Source organism: Erpetoichthys calabaricus, chromosome 3, assembly GCF_900747795.2.
Source record: "Erpetoichthys calabaricus chromosome 3, fErpCal1.3, whole genome shotgun sequence".
NCBI classification, from domain to species: Eukaryota; Metazoa; Chordata; class Cladistia; order Polypteriformes; family Polypteridae; genus Erpetoichthys; species Erpetoichthys calabaricus.
The window spans coordinates 186,512,182-186,524,268 of record NC_041396.2 but is presented as its reverse complement, the minus strand read 5'-3'; the positions used below and the strand labels follow the sequence as shown (position 1 = coordinate 186,524,268).

The 12,087-nt window shown below is 39.2% G+C and overlaps 1 protein-coding gene across 3 annotated transcripts in view; it reads right to left on the bottom strand.

Moving 5' to 3' along the window:
* wasf1 (WASP family member 1) overlaps positions 1–12,087 on the bottom strand; it is a 554,848-nt gene that overhangs the window by 514,860 nt on the left and 27,901 nt on the right. The gene's annotated exons all lie outside the window — the stretch shown is intronic.

The window sequence follows — 12,087 nt, the reverse complement described above, 5'->3', positions numbered from 1 at the left end:
AAAGAAAAATCACTACTCAGGTGTTTGCACTACAAGTCTTTCTATAAATAATCACTGACTTGGCAGTACTGTGTTCACAGATGAAAAAAATACCATTTTCTTATGGTAGACTGGGAAGACAACAATCGGTCTCTTTTTGCATGTTTAAAAAAAAAAAAAAAGAAAAAAGAAAATGAAGCTTTACAGTTTGTGTGGGACATCTTTAAAAATAAATTACTATAATAGTCTACATCTTGCTTAAAAAAGCTATAGGGAACCTGGAACCTGCCCAAGCAGCACTGGGTGCAAGGCAGAGGAATAAAAAGCTGTGGAATGAGTGGCAGTGCATGATAGGGACCAATCACTGACGTAACGACAACTTAGAATAACCAATCAAACTAACATAAATATCAATGAGTATGTAGCAGGAGAACAGCAGTATCCAGAGAAAAAACCTATACTGACACAGAGAGACAGTGTAAACTCCACACAGGCAAGAAGCTGAAGCCTCATTTGAATCTAGGCTCAATCTGTGAGGTAACAGCAGTAAGTATTGCACCACTTTGCAGCTCAAAAAATAAATAGAAAAAAATAATTAATAATCACTGTGGTTCCAAATTCTCAGTTACACTTGCTTCTCTAACACACTGTCAAAATGAACTAGGCAGTATTCTTGAATGGATGTACAAGAAATAGCCTTATGATTTACCATGGTACATTCAGTTTTTAGTATTTTTTTTAAAGATATTACAAATGAAATCATTTAATTTAAGTCCCTCTTAAACAATAAGAATTAGAATCAGCAACTCAGAGAGATATTTCTGTCCCTGACAACAGTAAGACACTGGATCATCTATATTGAATTGCACAATATTGTTATATAATTTAGCATCTTATAAATTGCAGATTAATACTGAAGTTTGGTATAGCTATAAATGTAGATATTAACATAATGCAGCAAAATTTACATTTGCTTAAGAAACCCAGAGTATCAAGGAAAGCATTTCACAAAACTCAGTTATAGAAACAAAAGGGGGACCTACCACTTAGTGTGTTTTACTTTACACTTCCTGTTCTTTTTTTCCCACATCATCATCCCTTTGTTGTGTGTTTAGTTAATAAAGCTAGTCTTCTGAGAACCTCTTTTTTCTTACTGAAAAATAAACCTTTGGCATTGTTTGGCCAAGCTTGGCTATTATGCAGTGTGCTGATATTATAAAAGCTGCATATAGACATGTTTAAAATCACATATATACATGTCTTTGAATCAAAACTATTGCTGCAAAGACTGACTCTCTGAAAGACTATTGAACACTGCATTGTCTTAATGCAATTACCTGCCACCTTAAAATGTATTTTCCAAATATGGAAAATTAAATAAATGAGATACAAAGAAATAATTCCTTAAGTTCTATTCAACTGCTTGGCTTTTTTATTTAAAATTATACTACAATGCTAATACATCACTCTAAAGTCAACAAAACAGCCACATGATAGCATAATGTTTATCAAGGCTACGCAGGTGACTAGACTCATTTGCATACTTTCCCAGTGCTCTGATTAGATTTCCTCCCAACTTTCAAAGACATGCAGTTTAGACTGATTCATAACTCTAAACTGGCCCAAGCAGAGCTATTGTGGGAACTGGCACATGTATACCCTGAGGTGAACTGGCACTCTCTTGGATCCTTCCTTGCACCTGATGCCACTGAGGTTTCAGATCTCCATATCCCTAAAATGGACAGAGCAGGTATGTACAGTATGGTGGGATGGGTGGATGCATTAAACAAATAATAAATGCCATATTCACATTCTAAATATGTGAATGATTCCAATAGGTTGGTTACCATTCTATACATTGTGCAAGTATGAAATTCAGAGTTTGTAATAATGTTGCAGATATAAATTTAAACTGCAAAGAATAAACTCAACAAGACGACAGCCAAAGCCTTTTTTGTATTTTTTCATAACACAATCAATCCATAAAGCTTCGTGCAGTATGTTATTATTTACAAAATATAAGTTTTGTAGAATTTAACTGGGTATCTGAGAAACATGATAACACTGAATAAATAAAAAAAAATTGTAATAAAAGCACCAGTTCATAAAGTGTTTCTCTCACTAACACATCACCTAACAGTTAGTAAGTACTGCTCTGAACAATTCATATCCCATAAAAAACACTAGCTCATAACTGTAAATCTTCCACTCTTACTTAGGTTACGTCTTCAACATTTACACGTACTTCTGTCAAAGACATGAAAAAATTAAGGTGTTAAGAAATAATCTTGCTCTTCAAAGATGTCAATTGTAATTATATCACTTCGAGTTAAGTTGGATTTTAGCAAGAGGCCATTTTCAAGTTAAGATCAAACCCCAACTTTGACAATGCAGTTCCAGTTTTCTTAGCAAGCATAAAAAGAAATAGGCATTTCATGATTTTATGGAAGAGGAAAAAACTCCATTTGATGTTTCCATCACTTAGAATACTTGATTTTAAGAGCAGCCACAGAAATCAGCATTAATACATATTTAGAAAATAAAGGTGTCAGTGTTTAATACTACCAGTGTAAAACACCAGTAAATACTTAGCAGTCCACTCCGACAAATTTTTACAGGAAAATACAAAAAGTACTTTAAAAAAAATTCTACTGTAAACAGGCATTTCATTGTTTGGAGATTTCTTCACGTGAAGTTTTTATCTGCAAAACCTATGTTTCAGAGTAATGTCCAACCTCAGGTAACAGGCACTAGTAAAACCTGCAACATTTTATATATAACCCTTAGAATTTGCTTTTCATTCACACATTTAAGCATTGCAGAATGTGACTGACTACTTTTTGAGAAGAAAAGAAAAATTAGTTGTTATGGAACTGCCTGTGAATCTGACCAATGAGACTGCGGAACTGATGTCAAATACTGCACAAGTACAATGCAGATATCATACTTTTGGTGTTTTATGCTTTTTGCATTATTTATTTGTCACACCTAATCAATAATGTATAATTTCAGAACTTTAAAAAGAATTAAGTGAACTGAATGAGTACTATTTGAATTGCCAACAGCCCTGAATCAATCAGCATGCAAGATAAGCAGATTTAAGAAAAACTAAAAACTTGGATCAGGCTGAAACATTGCTTGAAAGTGAACAGACAAGATGAGTACCTTCAAGTGCTGCTGAGGACCCAGAACAATGGTAAGCACAAAGTGAAGATCAGCTTTTGAGGGTTGCTCAGAGGTATACTGTAGATACCCTGAAAAGGTGAAGCATTACAGTATATTCCAGGTGTCACGCATGAGTGCATGGGGAGCAGGCTAAGGGCCCGACGCGCACCGTAACAAGTCGTGCCAGGCGGCAACAGCAGCGTATTAACCTCTCTTTCTTTATTTCTTCAGAAAGAACGAAGCACCGCTGCCGTAAAACCACCCGGATGACTAAAAGATCTCCTGCACTCTCCGGGTTTCTTTCTACCCTCTGGTCCACCTTTGATGATGTCATCTGCCCATCCACCATCACGCCTTCCCCAGCATCCCACCGTTTAATTTCCAGTCTAGCCCTATAAGTTGTCCGTCTACCCGTCCTCTTGTGTCTTTGATTTTGTTGAAATTACTTACCATGGTTTTTGTTTGGTACAGTATATGGGGCTAAAAACCCCAAACCTTTATAAGTCTTCTGTGCTTATTTTACACAGGTTATGGCTGGGAAAACATTTAGCTTCAACTTGATATTGCACAAATGAAGAACCAACAGCAATACATCTGCATAATGCTTTTCTTGCTTTATAGTCATTCCAGTGTGCATTCAGGCCAAAGTGTTTGTGCATATTTATTTATTTGTTTACTTACTTACTTATCTATTTATGTATTTATTTATTTACAGAGACAAATAAAGTTGTATCTATCTATCTAAAGTATAAACTAAAGGAGAACTTGGCTAGCTGTTTATGCAGGAGGTAAACAAGTACTTATTGGTGATGTCAGCTGAGCTTTCTCTCTCAGTCTTGGCCCTCAGCATATTGCACAGCATTGCCTCCGCAGATGCAGTCTGCAAACACATTTGGTCATAACCATGACCACTGACAATTTCCTCAGATTGAGGAGGAATAGACAGAACAGGTTGAGTTTCCAACCAGCAAATGAACACAACTATTCTCTTCACCTCTGAAAAAGGACAATATCATACGGATGGACTTAAGCTGAATTTAGTCTTCACTTTCCCTAGGTGTCCACTGATTGCATCCTTTTTGCTTCTGAGGCTAGCATTCTTAGAGTTGAAGGAAGAGGATGGCTAAGAAAAATCACCTGCCACATCCTACCATGCCAAACTCTTTGCTTGAAAAGTATTTTTAATTTACTTTTTTTATCCAATACATGTGGAGTTTGGCTGAGCACCAAAATTCTTTTTCCACCTCACCCCAGGTTATTTATTATGGCCTACATCGCCTTTTTAACCCATGTTCCAATGAGACTGCTGCAAGTAAATCAAGTGTTCAGGCTATGTAACACACACACACGCGCGCACACACAGCCAAAAGCTAGTTAAATTAATTGGCAACATTAAATCATAAGATTCCAGTAAAATCAGGTTTATATAATAGGTGCACAATTCAGGTCAAGATTGAGTCACATAATATTTTGGACTCACAAGGTCAAGTTGAATTTTTTTTGTGAGACGATCAGGTTTCAATTTTACAAGATAAGAGTGCAAGTCTAAATGAAACTTTTCTAATTTTGAAGCATTTGATCTAAATACAACACAATAACTCTTCTACTGAATGTAACTATAAAAGTGTAGCTTATTATACTACTGCATCGCCCTCACTGAGTAATTGTAAAATTTTAAAAACCTGTTCATTTGAAATAAAAATGAATAATTATAAAACAAGGCTGACTTAGGCAACCAGAGAGATACCAAAAACCTCTCTACTCACAAAATTTAACACTAAAAGTGCCACATACTAAACAACTACATTCTTTTTCTGTGTTAACACTAGAATCCCTGAAGCCAGTGAAAAATATTCGTAATGCCGGGCCACGTTAATATTACTTACACCTCCTCATCACTTCATTAACTGCACACAGATAGCACCTTTTTTTTTGCAAATGTGTCAACTAGTCAAGGGCAGGCAGCCTGCTATCCCATCCCCCACTGAGGTAGCTAAAGTCAGACACAAAATTCTCACAGTTGATGTCCGTTTATCTGGGAGTGATGTCTCTGGAATTGTATAGGAAAATAATATATCATTATTTGAAATACATATATTTCATGTGTGTTCCATGTCTACAATGATCTGTGTAATGTGAACGGTGTAAAATGGGAAGACTGAAATCCAAATATCAAATAAACACTTTCATAAAAAGGTATAACAAAACAAATGTGTTTGTATTCAAGAATAAAACTGAAGCAAAATAAATTGCTCAATTTACATGTTGCTGTCAATGTGTGGGGCGGCATGGTGGCGCAGTGGTGGCACTGCCGTCTTGGAGTTAGGAAACCCGGGTTTGCTTCCTGGGTCCTCCCTGCATGGAGTTTGCAGGTTCTCCCCGTGTCTGCGTGGGTTTCCTCCGGGTGCTCCGGTTTCCTCTCATGTCCAAAGACATGCCGGTTAAATAAATAAATAAATTCTTTGCATTTATATAGCGCTTTTCTCACTACTCAAAGCGCTCAGCAATTGTAGGTTAAGGGCCTTGCTCAAGGGCCCAACAGAGCAGAGTCCCTATTGGCATTTACGGGATTTGAACCGGCAACCTTCCAATTAGGTTAGGTGGATTGGCGATCCTAAATTGTCCTTAGTGTGTCCTTGGTGTGTGTGTGTGTGGGTGTGTGTGTGTGTGTCTGTGTGTGTGCCCTACGGTGGGCTGGCACCATGCCCGGGGTTTGTTTCCTGCCTTGCGCCTTGTGTTGGATGGGCTTGGCTCCAGCAGACCCCTGTGACCCTGTAGTTAGGATATAGCGGGTTGGATAATGGATGGATGTCAATGTGTGAAAAATGAAACCCAAACATTAATCTATATGAAGTAAAGATGTTTGCATGAATGTGTGTGTTTGTGTGTTTCATAGTTATCTACTTCACTGATGCAAGGGTAAGAACTGCTAGTTCGTAATCAAGACGTTGCCAGTTCGATCCTGGGTTTTCCCTTCATTTAGTGCTTTGAGTGATTATTGTTACTATTAATAATAAAAACGTACATTTGATTTGAGTCTGGGCGACACGGTGGCGCAGTGGGTAGCGCTGCTGCCTCGCAGTTGGGAGACCTGGGGACCTGGGTTCGCTTCCTGGGTCCTCCCTGCGTGGAGTTTGCATGTTCTCACCGTGTCTGCGTGGGTTTCCTCCCACAGTCCAAAGACATGCAGGTTAGGTGGATTGGCGATTCTAAATTGGCCCTAGTGTGTGGGTGTGTTTGTGTGTGTCCTGCGGTGGGTTGGCACCCTGCCTGGGATTGGTTCCTGCCTTGTGCCCTGTGTTGGCTGGGATTGGCTCCAGCAGACCCCCGTGACCCTGTGTTTGGATTCAGCGGGTTGGAAAATGGATGGATGATTTGAGTCTCTAACAAATCATTTTTTGCAGGCTTCAGGGATTCAAGTGTTAATTCTCAACCAACCAATACCAACTTTCTAGATACTAGAACTTAAGAAAATAAGTAATACAAACTAAGTCTGTTTCATATAGCAGGGGTCCCCAACTCCAGTCCTGGAGGGCCCCAGTGGCTGCAGGTTTTCATTCTAACCCTTTTCTTAATTAGTGACCTGTTTTTGCTGCTAATTAACTTCTTTTGAATTAATTTTAATTGAATTGCTCTTGAAGACTCAGACCCCTTAATTGTTTCTTTTTCCTTAATTAGCTGCCAAACAATAATGAGACTCAGCACCTAATTAAGCAACTGGTTGGAGTTTGAGGTCCTGACTTAGTTGTTCTTCTGTTGGCTCACTCATTTCACATTTCATTTTTGTTTGGGTTACGGAAAGAAATTAAGCAATCCAGTGGAACAATTATGAAATTCAGGAGAACAAATCTTTACAAAACAAGTCAATTAAAATCAATTCAAAAGAAGTTAATTAGCAGCCAAAATGGTCACTAATTAACCAAAGGGAAAAAATGAAAACCTGCATCCAACTGTGGTCCTCCAGGGCCCTAGTTGGGGACCCCTGTCCTATAGTATATAATTCAATCTGTGTCACTTTCCCACAGGACATACTCACTAAACCTTCAAAGATGTTGCAAACAACAAACTCCTTTTGCCCTATTGTCAGATACCAAAAGCATTCAAATCTGTTCAACCACACACCCACCTCATAGTATGAGTATGTCTTGGTAACATGGATTCATTTTATATTAGAAAGATTAATTCTGTTGCCAATTACAATTATTCTTCTTTACAATTTCTACATGTTACATGCTACACTTAAAAAAATAAACAGACCTAATAATACAAAAATAAACCTTCAGAAACTTTTTTTTACCTTCTAAAAAATTTGGAACTTTTGATGATCCTGCTGCCTGATGATTTAACTACATTGGGTTTTTTGATTTTATTGATGATTTAGTTTGAAACAGTTTAGCTTCAGTTTAACTTAGTGCCATTACACCTAACATGACAATTAAAAATATATGTTTATAGTCTGACATGTAGCAACAAATATATAGTAGTACACATAATACATAGTGCATAACAATTAAAAATAAAAGTATGTAAATAGTCCACATTAAAATAAACGCATACATAAAGCTACTCATTCTCTATTATATATGTGGGTGTATGTGCAATATATATACAGTGGTGTGAAAAACTATTTGCCCCCTTCCTGATTTCTTATTCTTTTGCATGTTTGTCACACAAAATGTTTCTGATCATCAAACACATTTAACCATTAGTCAAATATAACACAAGTAAACACAAAATGCAGTTTTTAAATGATGGTGTTTATTATTTAGGGAGAAAAAAAATCCAAACCTACATGGCCCTGTGTGAAAAAGTAATTGCCCCCTTGTTAAAAAATAACCTAACTGTGGTGTATCACACCTGAGTTCAATTTCCGTAGCCACCCCCAGGCCTGATTACTGCCACACCTGTTTCAATCAAGAAATCACTTAAATAGGAGCTGCCTGACACAGAGAAGTAGACCAAAAGCACCTCAAAAGCTAGACATCATGCCAAGATCCAAAGAAATTCAGGAACAAATGAGAACAGAAGTAATTGAGATCTATCAGTCTGGTAAAGGTTATAAAGCCATTTCTAAAGCTTTGGGACTCCAGCAAACCACAGTGAGAGCCATTATCCACAAATGGCAAAAACATGTAACAGTGGTGAACCTTCCCAGGAGTGGCCGGCCGACCAAAATTACCCCAAGAGCGCAGAGACGACTCATCCGAAAGGTCACAAAAGACCCCAGGACAACGTCTAAAGAACTGCAGGCCTCACTTGCCTCAATTAAGGTCAGTGTTCACGACTCCACCATAAGAAAGAGACTGGGCAAAAACGGCCTGCATGGCAGATTTCCAAGACGCAAACCACTGTTAAGCAAAAAGAACATTAGGGCTCATCTCAATTTTGCTAAGAAACATCTCAATGATTGCCAAGACTTTTGGGAAAATACCTTGTGGACTGATGAGACAAAAGTTGAACTTTTTGGAAGGCAAATGTCCCGTTACATCTGGCGTAAAAGGAACACAGCATTTCAGAAAAAGAACATCATACCAACAGTAAAATATGGTGGTGGTAGTGTGATGGTCTGGGGTTGTTTTGCTGCTTCAGGACCTGGAAGGCTTGCTGTGATAGATGGAACCATGAGTTCTACTGTCTACCAAAAAATCCTGAAGGAGAATGTCCGGCCATCTGTTCGTCAACTCAAGCTGAAGCGCTCTTGGGTGCTGCAACAGGACAATGACCCAAAACACACCAGCAAATCCACCTCTGAATGGCTGAAGAAAAACAAAATGAAGACTTTGGAGTGGCCTAGTCAAAGTCCTGACCTGAATCCAATTGAGATGCTATGGCATGACCTTAATAAGGCGGTTCATGGTAGAAAACCCTCAAATAAAGCTGAATTACAACAATTTTGCAAAGATGAGTGGGCCAAAATTCCTCCAGAGCACTGTAAAAGACTCATTGCAAGTTATCGCAAACGCTTGATTGCAGTTATTGCTGCTAAGGGTGGCCCAACCAGCTATTAGGTTCAGGGGGCAATTACTTTTTCACACAGGGCCATGTAGGTTTGGATTTTTTTTTCTCCCTAAATAATAAAAACCACCATTTACAAACTGCATTTTGTGTTTACTTGTGTTATATTTGACTAATGGTTAAATGTGTTTGATGATCAGAAACATTTTGTGTGACAAACATGCAAAAGAATAAGAAATCAGGAAGGGGGCAAATAGTTTTTCACACCACTGTATTGTCATACACGTGCGACTAGAAGTGAGCGGAGTGGACCAAGTGGAGGTAATTACCCGCCAGGCCAAGGCGTGGCAGGGTGCAATAAACCTACCTCTGTTATCTCTACAGGCCAAAAATGGGAAAACCTGCCTGATTCAAAGACACTTCCGTTTCCAGCCCCTAGACTCAAGTCACTTCCGGTTTTGGCCAGATGACATCACTTCCGCCTTTCGGCTTATAAAGCTGCCATCTTTCCTCCACCAGTCAGTTCAGTGGAGAACTCAAAATAGTGCACATGAGTGCTGTAACAAAACCCTTTTGCAGCCAGGGACAATATATGGGTGGTTGCCCAAAACCTTTGTGTGTGTGTCAAGGCTATTCATTTTACAATATACATTATATAAGATTAATAAAAGTATGCAACATTTTCATATGATGTTTTCATGCAATGCTCATTTTTAGTCAAAACCGTACGTCATATAGTATATCTCTATATATCATTTTTTTCCCATCTTGATTAAGAGAATACAACAATGATACTATCATGTCAATACAACCAATTTAACGCACATACGTCAAACAAAATACCTTGTATATATCAGCTCCGCTAAGAACAGTAGTAGTTCAGTTGTGTGTTAGAAATCGACAAATGAAGCCTATGTAATGGCACACACTTTCAAACTGAAAAAGTACATAAACATTCAAAATCATGACTGGTAATTATGCAGTCAGATTCTGTGTTTTAAGATAGATACCAGCAATACTTCAACAAATAGATTACCATTCATTTTGCACAGATGACAATTTCCAATAGTTTTAGCATTTGCGAGAACTATAAATGAATCTCAGGGTAGTGCTGGGCGGTATGACCAAAATTCTATATCACGGTATTTTTCCAAATTATCCCAGTTTCACAGTATTCAACGGTATTTTTTTTCCAATGCATGAGGGGATGTTAACCACATTTTCCACTGCAGTAGACTTGCTAAAAATAACCTATTCCACTGTCATGAGAATTGTACACTGTGCACACAAGTATTAATACAGGTTTGCATGGCCCCATAAAATGATAGTTTTCAAGGGGGTGGCACTCATGAAGAGAAGGAATCACATTGCATGACAGTTGCAGTCAAAATATTGAACCTTTTATTGAACAAATTTTGCAAACAACTTAAAACTAAAATTTTGACAACAGATTTTCAATCATTCATAGAGGCATTTAGACTTAGTAAAATATCCAGAGGTGCTTGTCAAAAGTTGTATTGCACTGAACATGTCTTAGAAAAGGAATAAATAGTGAATATTTTTTGTAAACCAACTACACTTTCTGTTAATGTTAACAATCTAGATAGATAGATACTTTATTAATCACAAGGGGAAATTCACATACTCCAGCAGCAGCATATTGATAAAAAACAATATTAAACAGTGATAAAAATGCAGGTATAACAGACAATAACTTTGTATAATGTTAACGTTTACCCCACTAAGTGGAACTGAAGGGTTGCATAGTGTGGGGGAGGAACGATCTCCTCAGTCTGTCAGTGGAGCAGGACAGTGACAGCAGTCTGTCGCTGAAACTGCTCCTCTGTCTGGAGATGACACTGTTTAGTGGATGCAGTGGATTCTCCATGATTGACAGGAGCCTGCTCAGCGCCCGTCGCTCTGCCACGCATGTCAAACTATCCAGCTCCGTGCCTACAATAGAGCCTGCCTTCCTCACCAGTTTGTCCAGGCGTGAGGCGTCCCTCTTCTTTATGCTGCCTCCCCAGCACACCACCGCGTAGAAGAGGGCGCTCACCATAACTGTCTGATAGAACATCTGCAGCATCTTATTGCAGATGTTGAAAGACGCCAGCCTTCTAAGGAAGTATAGTCGGCTCTGTCATTTCTTGAACAACATCAGTATTGGCAGTCCAGCACAATTTATGATCCAGCTGCACTCCCAGGTATTTATAGTCCTCCTAAAATCCACCATCAGCTCCTTGGTTTTGCTTGTGTTCAGTTGTAGGTGGTTTGAGTCACACCATTTAACAAAGTCCTTGATTAGGTTCCTATATTACTCCTCCTGCCCACTCCTGATGCAGCCCACAATAGCAGTGTCGTCAGCGAACTTTTGCATGTGGCAGGACTCCGAGTTGTATTGGAAGTCCGATGTATATAGGCTGAACAGGACCGGAGAAAGTACAGTCCTCTGCGGCGCTCCTGTGTTGCTGACCACAATGTCAGACCTGCAGTTCCCGAGATGCACATACTGAGGTCAGTCTGTAAGATAGTCCACGATCCATGCCACCAGGTATGAATCTACTGCCATCTCTGTCAGCTTGTCCCTAAGAAGCAGAGGTTGGATGGTGTTGAAGGTGCTAGAGAAGTCCAGAAACATAATTCTTACAGCACCACTGCCTCTGTCCAAGTGGCAGAGGGATCGGTGTAGCATATAGATGATGGCATCCTCCGCTCCCATCTTCTCCTGGTATGCAAACTGCAGAGGTCGAGGGCGTGGCGGACCTGTGGCCTTAGGTGGTGAAGCAGCAGCCGCTCCATGGTCTTCATCACATGTTACGTCAGAGCGACAGACCGGAAGTCATTCAGCTCAATAGGACGTGATGTTTTCCAAAGCCTAGGGACTCTCCCCTGTTCCAGGCTCAGGTTGAAGATGCGCTGTAGAGGACTCCCCAGCTCCAATGCACAGGCCTTCAGCAGTTGTGACGATACTCCATCTGGACCCACTGC